The following is a 12,455-nucleotide window of genomic DNA, read 5'->3' on the forward strand; positions in this document are numbered from 1 at the left end:
AGCTTCGTGTACACATTTCATTTTTAAAATTCGGATTCTGAAAAAGAATTCATTAATATACCGGGTGTCCCATAAATTTGTAAATACTTTAAAAATTCATAAAAATTGAAGGACTGGGTGAGCCCTCATGATCACCAGATTTAACACCCCTTGATTTTTGGCTATGGAGTTACCTTAAGTCTCGGGTGTTATCGCCATAGGCCAACTTCGTTAGTGCAGCTAAAGGAAGCCATTCGCCACGAAATCTCATGCATTCATCCGGATATGCTGTATGATGCAGTTACCAGTGTTGTCTCCCGCTTCCAAACTGTTATTTGTGGTGATGGCGGACACATAGAACAAGTAGTGTAGTACTGGTGTGATACGCATGTAAACAATTGCTTGCAAGCAAATAAAAGTATTTTTCCCGTAGAATTGTATGTTTTGTTTGTGTTTTGCGCCCTCTATCGACACATTTTTGAGCTATTTCCTTTTTTTTTTTGTATGAAAACAAAATCCCCCTTCATGAGAATAACAGTTTCGCAAACCGCATTAAAATATACTCATTCCTTTAATTTTTATGAATTTTTAAAGTATTTACAAATTTATGAAACACCTGGTATATTTGGACTTCGCGAGTTTTTCAACAGTTATCTTTAAAATAAGTAAAAAATAACAGGCAAAAAAAACATTCCAACCATTCTCCTAGAAAGTCTATTGAAAATCTTGTTAATGGAAAGGAAACAAAGCAGGAATGTTTGATAATACAGTATAAATTATCGATACAAAAATATTGCATTCAAAATAAAAATATAATTTCAACACATGAAAGAATTTTTTTAAGAAGTCATAACTGCATGAACTATAAATGTATATTGGCATACTAAAATGTTTTGATGCTGTGAACAATTTAATAATAAAACATGTTAATCTTTCCAAAATACTTATTCAATATTCCAAATAAAAATACAGAAATGAGATGAAATATTTTCCTTTATAAGAAGCTTTGGGAGGTCAATTAAAAATATAAATAGCTGCTGACGCATTATCTCATACAGAGGATAGGTGAAACTGTCACTTGCGAATTAGAGTAATTAAAGTCACATGCGAATTAGAGTAATTTATAAATAAATTTATATAAATTTATTTATAAATTATATTTCTGATTAATAAAAAATACATTACTTTAACATCATACATTATGTAATTTCTCTCTACGTGCATTCTTTACAATGAAACATTAATGAAATTTAGTAACATAATACATTTTTTTTTCCTTCCATTCTTTAAATCCTTGCATATTTTCTTTCAGTATCAGAATCTCTTTTATTGATGATTAATTTGTTAATAAATGTTTTGCAGAATTCATCTCTTTATGCTTTGAAATTTGCTTATTAGATTTTATTTGTTTTGGTTTTATGGAATAAAATCCATCTTATATGCGAATCGTATATCGAATTTATACTTCTCCCATTCATTAATTTTATTTGCAAATGCCTCAAAATAGGGAAAGTTATTTTATGATCATCCTTTATTTGTTGAAAGCACAAGCACTAGAAAGTTGAAAACACATTTTCTCTTATATGATAATCAATAGCTCACGTCACATACCAACACTTATTCGAAGGATTTCTTTTCAAATTTATACTCAAAAGCAGAAATTTAATTTACGACATACACTTATTGCATTTCCAAAAACTCATTAATTTTTAATATTCCGGATCTAAGAATATTTCCAATTTTTTTGTGCGCAATTGACATAAAAAAATCCTTAACTCTAATTCAAAGAAATAATACCTGGGAGATATTGTACAGCCTTCAATTTGTCACAGTTAATACATTTTTATAATCCCCGGTGATCAGTACTCAGATCTGCAAATTATTCTTAAGAAAAAGCAACCAGTGTGGAATCAGGTTTTTGCTTATTACTTCTTTGTTCCGCCTACATGTAAGGCACTTTCTACGAGCAGCATCGAAAATAACTATTTGTCTCGCCTACAGGGGTCTTGGGAATATGTAATATGATTAGAAAAATCTCCGGAGGGAATTTTCTTCCCTTTCATTTATAATTAAATATGCTTCGTCGGAATTCCACGAGACCAGATGCGCAATCAAAAGATTACCAAAGAACATTTTAAGGCAAAAGAAAAGGGGGGATCCTTAAGGCGTGTGGAAAAAAGTTCCTCGAAGGGGTATAATGAAAAATTGACATCACTCTTTGATGTCCTCATATCGCGAAATCACTCCCAGGGTGACATCTTTCGGCCGACATCGGTGCCATAAAATATTTATGCCGCAATAAAAGGAAAAGGGAGAATTTCCCCTCGAAATTGGAGGCAAAAATAAAGGGGAAAAATAAAAGCGGTGAATGCGATCGATTTGATTGGAAGCTTCGGAGATATTTTGACGATTAATCAAATTTTAGTTGCGCTGTCATTTATTCTATTGATAAAAAAAAAACCCTATTTTAGTACAAATTTAGAATTATTAGTAAGTTGATTTAAAATTTATTTGATATTCTGGAAGTCTTGGAGGGAACGATGCACTTTTTTTTGCATTAAAGCATTTGGCATGGGAGATAAGAAAATATGGCAGAAAATTATTCGTCCACTTTAGTATTATTTTCGAATGAATTAAGTCAATTATTATCGGTATCGAAGAAATTCTATATTTATTAATGCATTTCATTTATTACGTATATCGGAATTTATTTACTTTTCAGGAGGCAGAGTAAGCAAGTTTATGATAGGCCTCAATATAATTATTTTGAAGTATTCAAAATATATAAAGAAAAATTATAGTAATCGTCAAAAAGTTCAACGTGGTGATTTAGTGGAATTTGTCCTATTTTATACTTTTCTGAATCCAAAAATTGAAATTTCGAAATTATGTTTGGACGGATTATGTTACGAATTCATTTATAGTACATTAGTAAACATACGACATTATTTCATCACTAATTGTTAAGATAATCTTTACTTGTTCAATACTTTAAGAATGGAAAAGATAACAGCAATTTATGAATATTTTTCTACAAATCTTTAAAATTATGATAATATTTGCATTTGTTTCAAGTACTAATACAAGTTATTCATAAAAAGAACGTTTGTAGGAACATTTTTCAGTTCTTGTTTTTCTGTTGATATTCTCTTATAAGGATGATTTTAAATGAAAAAAAATAATGTTCGGATGTTCAAAGATTAAATCTGACTCCGAATCTAATTGCAATAAAAAATGAGCAGCCTCACACCTGTCCAAAAGACAAATGTCCTTTGTAATCTGCAAGTCCTACAATGCCTAGAATGTTACAGAAGGCAACTACTGCATATTTTGAGAAATGCCTTGCATTTATTCTTTTACTTGTTTTTTTTATGATAATTATCAGAGAATCCTACAGGCATACGTGCTGGTTAAAGGGTACAATTTATTTCTGTATTAAAGTATTTTTTTATCTTTAATTTTTGTTAACGTTCTAGCTTTTTCAATCTCTTCGTTCCTTATTTGATCCTCATTTTAAATTTTAATTGTCCTATTTTAATTGCGTTCATTCGCTTCAAATTTTTCTCTATTTTATATATAAAGCATTTATTGAGTATTAAACTAGTTTGAGTCGCCTTGTCATTCAACACATATAAAACTAGAGGCGTTTTATACAAGATATATTTGCAAGAAGAAAGTCAAGAGAGCTTCGGAAATCGAATTTTCTCCCATTAGAAAGTTGCATGTGAAGCGTGTTTTCATAGACATGCACTTCCCACACTTTCTTGTACCGTACTAGGCATTGCTATCCTCAGACGTTGCAACTTGTTTTGCAATATTTTGCCGACTCTTATTTCTATAAAACTCGGATGCTCTTTAGTTAATTCTTTTACCGTTTATAATCTTAATAGATATAGCATTAATTAATAACTAATTGGTCTGATTAATAATTAATCAAATACATGAATAATTAATCTATATAATAATAAATCAAATACATTGATAATCAATCTAATTAATAATTAAATACATTGATAATTAATCTAATAAGTAATCAAATACACTGATATTTAATCTAATTAATTAATATACTAATACATCTATACAAAATAGATCCCGAGAAAATACTATTAAAGCACGTTCTTTATCTATAGAAAAGAATTCTTGTAGTATAAAAGATGCATGGTGTATCCATATGCATTTCCTGCATATAATAGCAATGCTGAAGTAGAATCAAAAATTTATTTCGTCCAGTAGTAAGTTTGAAATAATAAAATTATCCTGAATTTTAAACGTCTTCAACACGATCGATAATGTAAAACAGAAGACATTATTTCCAAAGCTCTGACCAATAAAAATAATTCCAAGATTGATTTTTTTTTCTTCCATAAATTATTCACTGTTTTACGCAAGAGAAAAAAGAATTTTGTTCATGTCCTCATTTTCTGAAATACTCTTTTTGATAAATGCGCGATATTCCTTTGTCAAATGCGATATAAAATAGCCTGATTAGCATAATATGGGAGATTGAAGCTTTTTCGTGTTTGATGATGTGAAAACTATTACGTCGTTTTCTTATTCCAAAGCACGCGCGGGAAACGGAAGTTCATCATTTGACTAAATGATGTCCCTAACTGATTTACTGGGCATGGTTTCGATCGATTTTATTTTTCTTTCACAGCTTTAAGAAAAATTTTGATTTATTGATGCTTTACAGGATCAGTTTAGCGGCAACACATTTTAAATACTGATGGGAAAATAAAGAAATTTATACCTTCAATTCAAGTTGTGAATTTTTTTAGAACCGAGTTCAAATAATCACAATAATTATTGGCGATAAAGTCAAATAAATTCAAAATTTCCCAGAGTCATGGAAAATTTCATAAGCATTTTTTGAATTAATTTTCCCGTAAAACACTTCAAAAGTTGGAATAAAAGTTTTAGTGAACACAGGAATGCAAGTAAAGAACCAGGATTTTTTTTTACTTAATATGTATAGCTTTCAAACAAAATATTCTACAGGGAGAATCATAAATGTCCTAAAAAATGGTGAAAACTTTGGATAATTTCTTTATCTTTTTCAGGTAGACAAACCAATTGAAATGATATGTTATTTACGGGGGTATAAGGAACTGAAATTATTCTTTTGGTAAGGAGTCGTATTACCCATTATATGGCATATGTATTCAATGTAATACAGAGACCGCAGATATACTATAAAATTGCAGCAAAGTTTGTGAAAAAATATTCAAATTGTAAATCTAAACTGAATTTAAATTAATCTAAATTAAAACTAAGCAGCATCAAAATGACGGAGGGCTTAATCAGTATATGGACTCTCTTGTATCAATAATTACATTTAGATGGCGTCGTCATAAATAAAACATTTATGACGACGCAGCAATTTCTGTGTCACACGTAGCAGATAGTAATGCCTAAATTCATCTATAGTAATTCAATAACCACCAGACCTGGTTGATTAATTAATGGAAGATAGTTATATGATGTGACGAACCATCTTTCTCATTTTCCACGTAACGAGATTACAGTCTGGAGGATACTTGCACATGTCTATGATTGTGATTGTCTCCTTCCATCTGTCAGGCATGGAAGTGGATCTGCTATGGTATGGGTGATGGTTTCTTCTGACTAATTTGTAACCCTGGTGGTAAGGATAACTAAGAGTCGTACAAAGAAGTTTTAGCTCATCAGGTCAATCCCATGATGCAAAGTTTGTTTCCTCCAGGACTGGATTTTCAAGGATATTAATGGTCCAATCATGGTTGATAAAAACGAGGATGAAGTAATATACTTTCCGTGCCTAGAACATTCTTTCTACCTTAATACAATTGAACCGTTATAGACTATTTTAGAGCATTCAATCGGGAATCCATATTTTCCACAGGCATCTATCTCTCCGGGAACATTCCGAAAATCTCCATGAAGAACAATACAATATCTCTAAAAAAATTCAGCACTTGTATGATTTGATTTCCAAGCAAATCATAATGCATGATATCGCAAAGGTGGCTTTAAGCTTCATTAATAAATATTCCTGCATTCATTTGTCATGTTTCACTATTTTGATTACTGCCTGTATATCCAATTGAAAATTCAAATAGAGATATGAAAGTATTTCCAGAATTGATAAACATGAATTTCAAATGCCATTAATTTAAATACAATTATTTTGATCTACAATAAAAATACAAATTATTAATATTTTAAGTGCCCTTTTTTCTTTACAACATATCTTGAAAGATTTCATATAAATATAAGGATTTGTATAAAATCTTTAAAAATAAAATGGACAAATATGAAGTGTATTATCCTATTAATGATTTAATAAAACCGAGAGTATATTAGAAAATTTCTTAACGCAAGCGACAAACATTCATTTGCATTGTTTTTAATAAAATTTTGAAAACCTCATTAATATTAAATCTTCTTTATACCAAAATACCAGATTATTTTTATTAACTTTAAATGCGAATATTCCTAAAATTTCACATTTCATTTAATCTTTATAACTTTTCTTAAGATATTTCCAAAAACTAATTAATTTTTTATGTACTTCGTAGAAAAATATTTCAAGAAGTTAACTACAACAAAGATGACAAAAAAAAAAATCTTTATTTTGCTTTCAGCATCCATGGATATTTTACCTGTGAGGTTGCTACATTCCCCTATTGTGACGGTTAATGCATTTTTATAATCCCTTGTTTTTCACCCTCAAATTCTTAGATTAGAAAGGAACAAAATAGAAAGGAACAAAAAAAAATATGAAAAGCATCCAATATGGAATAACTTTTTATACATTTTTTTTTTCAGTCGACATAAGCTAAAGATTTTTTTTTTTTGCCTTATGATCGAAAATTATTATTTGTCTCGGATATAGGAGCTTTGGGAATAAGTAATATGATTAAGAAAAAAAAAAAGAAATCTTGCGAGAATTTCCCTTGCTTTCATCTATAATTAAATACGATTCGAAGGAATATCCAATGCGTAATTAAAAGTGAACAAAGAACGGTGCTTTAAGGCAAAAGAAAGGGGGATAAAGAAGTTTTCTGTGGGTGTGATGAAAAATTGGCATCATTCTTTGATGTCCTCATATCATGAAATCACTCCCAGGGTGACATCTTTCGGCCGACATGGGGTCATAAAATATTTATGCCGCAATAAAATGAAAAAGGCAAATTTCCGCTCTCAATTGCTGTCAAAATAAAAGAAAAAATGGAAGTAGAAAGAGCGATCGATTTCCTAGGAAGTGTTACAGTAGTTTAACGTCTCATCATGTCTTTCTTCTATTGTAGTTTGAAGGAATGGGAAGGCATAAAAATTAATTTGGGGGATACTTTGTTTTGTTGACACTTTATTTCAATCAACTATAGACATTTGTAATTTCTTGAAATGCCATTTATTTATGAGCATAGAATATTTTGACTTTAGAAGTGGAAAATGATGCTAGATTTGCAAAATTTTATGTTTTGCTCTGTATGGGTCAACAATCATTTTAAAGTAAATTCAATATTTTAAAATACAACTTACAAAATATTATTTAAAAGAAATATAAAGAATAGTATAATAAAATAGTAAAGAATAGATTAAGACTTTTCTTTTCTTAACTTCATTTTTTTCTGCAATATAAAGATTTTGCGAATAGGGAACTATATTTCAATATAATTGTTTTAAAATTTTTAAGCATTTTCTCTTGATTGCTATGTATCAGCTATTGAAAAAAACATCTTTTAGTTGATGTTTTTCGTACAAAAAGCTGTAAAAGCTTAATCTTAATAGCCTTAAGTTTTGTTTTAATTTATCATCTGAATGGGTTTGTAAATTACTCTTTCTAAATAACAAAGAATATCTTTTGTTGGATGAATTTATGAATATGTACTTATAACTTTTATCAGCTTGATATAGATGTTTTCATATGGATATACATTCAAATTCGCAAGTAGTAAAGCTCCAATAAGACTCGCTTGACAATTGGAAATTTTTTTTATACAATGACAAATGTGAAAAATGCTTTATATCTTCTATGAATGGTAATAATGTATATGGGACTTAATCACTCAGTTATGATTTCGTCACTGCATTTACTCGAATCCAGAGAGATTTGCATTTTTCTAGCTATTTTATAATTGGTTTTCAATGTCACAGAATTTTTGAATTTGTCTTTCTTTTGATCATTTGATCATTCTCAGTTAAAAAGTCAAAAACGGACTTTTGATTATATTATATTTTTTAAAAGGCAACAATCAAAATTAATATGAAAAAAAATCATGAAATACTGCCCTCAAGTTTATTTTTTATTTATTAAAAGTAATATTGTTACTAATTTCATAAATCACTAAATGAAATTAAAATATATTTTAAATATGTTTTATTACATTAAAAACATTTTAACAAACATATTAAAAATATTTTACCCTATTTTAATAATAACAATACCTATTAACAAGATTCATTGTAAAATTAAAAAAAAAAAAGGATTGCATCCACCAATGAATATGGAAGTCTCCAGACGATAAATAATTTCATAAATACTTTGTATTCTTATGAAATGTGTTGACTGTGGTTACATAAGCTTCATAGTTTGGTTACATAAGCTTACTTTTTTGTTCAGAATTTTAAAATTTCACGATCAATTAGATATTTTTCAGAATTTATGAAACAGGTTTAGCAGACTTTACACAGTAGCTCAAACAAGATATAATTGTACTTTTACGTAAAAATATCATAATTACATTTTAAAGACATATATAAAGACTAGTACCGAAGTACAATACAAAAGATTCTTCATTTTACTGTTAAACTTACAGTCATTTATTCTAATCAGAATGTTCGTTCTAATTTCTATTGTAACTATGCCACTATTTTTAGAAATAACTTATTAAAACTGTTTCAATTACTGTATTAAAAAAACTGAATATCAAACTCATTTTCTCTCGGCCAAAAATATTACCCAAGTGAATAGACTAAAAATTTCTGAACAGAAAAATTCGTGAAAATTTATCTAAAACTATACATCTACTCCCTTTAGAATTCACCATTTTTTATGCGAGCACCAAAAAAAAAAAAAAAGGATCATAGTATAAAAAAGCATCTACTTCGGAGCATAAAACGTAAAATATGTACTATAGAATGTTTTGCCCTACGATGCATCCTGTAAAAATTTAACTACAAATTCTTATTTACATTTATAAGCTTCATATGGCTGTTCCAAAGAGCAACAATGAATAATTGAAAGTTCTTTTATATTGTTTTTATAAAAATTTGTAGAAAAGACCAATATATGGCAATACAATAAAATTTATTTTGAAAGTTTGAAAAGGTGACTATTGTATCAATAATTATACCTTTAAAAATACAGTTAAATGTTTTTCTTTGTATTGTAAAAAATATATATTGTTAAAAAGGTACTTTTATCGCAGAAATGATATAACGTGATTTGTGCCACGATATTTTTTTTATTTATAATGTAGCCATTTGACATTTTTTTTTCCAATTTCAAGAATTTCCAAATTAATTTTCTTGAATTAAAAGAAGTTATTCAAAAAACATTTTTTAAAAAGAAATAAATGTTTTGCATTCTAAAGGTAAAGTCTATATTGGAAGTGAGAAAGGGCTTCAGACAGTTATTTATGCTTCCTAAATAATGAGTTCAGATTGTCCCAATGAGATAAAAAAAAAGCACAAAATCCATTGAAATGTGCTTTTATTTTAGTTTGCTATAATCCGAGGGTTGATGAATGAAAGCGATTAGAAATAAATTTGTAAGAGGTATTTGACGTTAACGAGTACTGATAATTTGCATCGAAATTTTAATAAATAAAATAATTTTTTCAGAAACAATTATTGAATGTTCAGAACATTTTATTTAAAACATTTCGGTTTGGAAGAAATTCACAGTACAATAAATATTTATGAGGAAAAAAGCAGACAAATTTGACAAATCTCTACATTTTTTTTAATAAAATTGACAATTTCTTTAAAAAAATTTAATTTCAAAATTTTAATTCGAATTTATGAAAATTTATTTTTTAAATTATTATAATTAATCTTTAAATATATTCATATTCTGTTTTTAAGATAGAGGGGATATATTTGACTATTTATTAAAATTATATTATTAATTAAGTTACTTTAGTAAAGTTTATTAAAAGTAGTTGGAAATGATTCATTTTTAACGACCTTCATAGTTAGGTCACATATTAGTTAGATTTGCGCATCTTATACGATTTTAAGTATACGAAATATGACGAAATGGAAGTTTGAAACATATCGACACTAATTAATAAATAATGGCACTAAAAATATTGACATTAATATCAATATTTTTTCAGTGACGAAAAAATTTGATATTAATGTCACACCAGATCTGTATTTAGATGAAGAATTATTTTCTCAAAATAATTACGGCGCTTGACATCTTTCAGAAGAAAAACTAGGAAATTCATTATGTCTAGATTTAAAGTTATTATATAAATCTATATAACTATTTACAAAGGAAATTTAATATAACGACTACTTATTATACGAAATTTATTTACTATACTATATTATAACTATTTACAATAAGACTTTTCTCTAGACTTTCAGAAAAAAAGTTTCTAAAATAAGTTCAATTAATGGATAATCACCCAAAACAGAAATATATTTTACAATTGTCAAAAGTTAATTTAAATTTGTCTCAATCCCCAAAATGATAAGGAATGCAATGATGGGTGTATTTCAACAACTGTTAAAAATAATTTTAGTACTTCTTACTGAATTGACACAAAAGAAAGATACCTCTGACCATTTAGAAAGAAAAAAATGAAATTATTTCCATAACTAAGCAAATGTCTGAAAGAGACTATAATTTAAACTTACGCCAAAAGATAATCAAAAAAATTTTTCAATTCCAAAAAAAAATTAAGGGATAAAAGAAAGGAATTATTTAACGATTTGCGAAAATATTCTCATTTCTTCGATCTATGTTCGCTCTATCCTTTCTCTTTTTTGAAATTTCGCCTCTAATTCCAAGAAAATTTTCTTTTACCTTTCATAGTAACAAAATTATTTTATGACTCCATCGTCAGTCGAAAGATGTCACCCTGGGAAAAATTCTGCGAATCGGAATATCAAAGAGTAATTTCAATTTTTCATTACATTCCTCACAAAAAGCTGTGATATTTGCCTCACACAATTCCTTTTCTGTTTAAATTCTCTGTTATTATATTGATGGCATACTTTACACTATATAACTATTACGTAATATTTAATTATAAATGAAAACATGACAATTCTCTTAGGATAAATTCCTAATTATATGATATATTCGCAACGCTGTTGACGTGTCAAACAATACTTTTCGATGTTGATAAAAGTAAGAGCCCTTCTGTGAAGAGAAAGAAAGGAATTTTATATTACTTTTTACAATTTATTTTATTTTTGTATGTCTATGAATTTGTTAACGGGACATCAAAAATTAGGATGATACATAACTATACAGGATATCATTAAAGCTTCTCATTTTGTGTTTCTATAATTATAATAATCAAGAATACTATTCTATAATTTCATATAACAAATAAAAGAGACAAATAATTTTCGACATACAGTATTAAAATTTAATATGTTTTGATATTACGACATTGAAAAGTTCATTTAAATTAAAATTGAGATGTTTGAGGGAAAAGAAAAAAAAAATTTTGCACAACACTGAATGAAGTTCAGTTCAATTTGCATTTGACAATTGCATTTTCACAAATATATTATCATCAAGGGAAATAATACAAGTTGGTTGTAAAATAACTTCATCTATTAAGAAGGCATCTATAGCTAAATTTAATAAACAACATGAAAGCAAATTTTCTATACAGACTGTCGGAAACATGTAGGAGGTGAATTATTTATAATAATGATAATAAGATTAATATATAAAGTTGCCTGTGTATGGAAAATGCCAGATCAGATTAATGCAGTCACAGGTAGGCCAGGGGATCCTGATTTTGATTAAATAAAATATCATTTTCAACAAATTTTATATTGTTTTTCATTCATTTTTGCAAATGAATTTTTTATCACTTGAGAATCATTGAAATTTTCCATAATTCATCTTTATGCATTCATTAAAATTTTCTGATCCCTTTTCGGTCCAAATAGTGTCAAAATCTCTCAAATTAGCTTCTTTTGTAATTAAAATTTTTTGGAAAATTCAGTTTCCGATGAGTTTCACAGCGCATATATAGTTTGGTACAAATAATTTATTTTAGCTTCAATTGCAAAGATGTCCAAACAGGAAATTGTATAGTGTAATCATCCACTGTTACGAAGTTTCTTCTGAAATGTATTGAGATGCTATGAATAATATGTAATACATTTATTTAATGTTATTTAAGCGTAACTTTAATTTACTACTACACATGCTGCAAAACGGACATTTTTATCTTTATCTAAGGATCTTATTTATTATTTGCTTAAGGATAATGATGAACAATTATTGTATA

Source organism: Argiope bruennichi, chromosome 5, assembly GCF_947563725.1.
Source record: "Argiope bruennichi chromosome 5, qqArgBrue1.1, whole genome shotgun sequence".
Classification (NCBI taxonomy): Eukaryota; Metazoa; Arthropoda; class Arachnida; order Araneae; family Araneidae; genus Argiope; species Argiope bruennichi.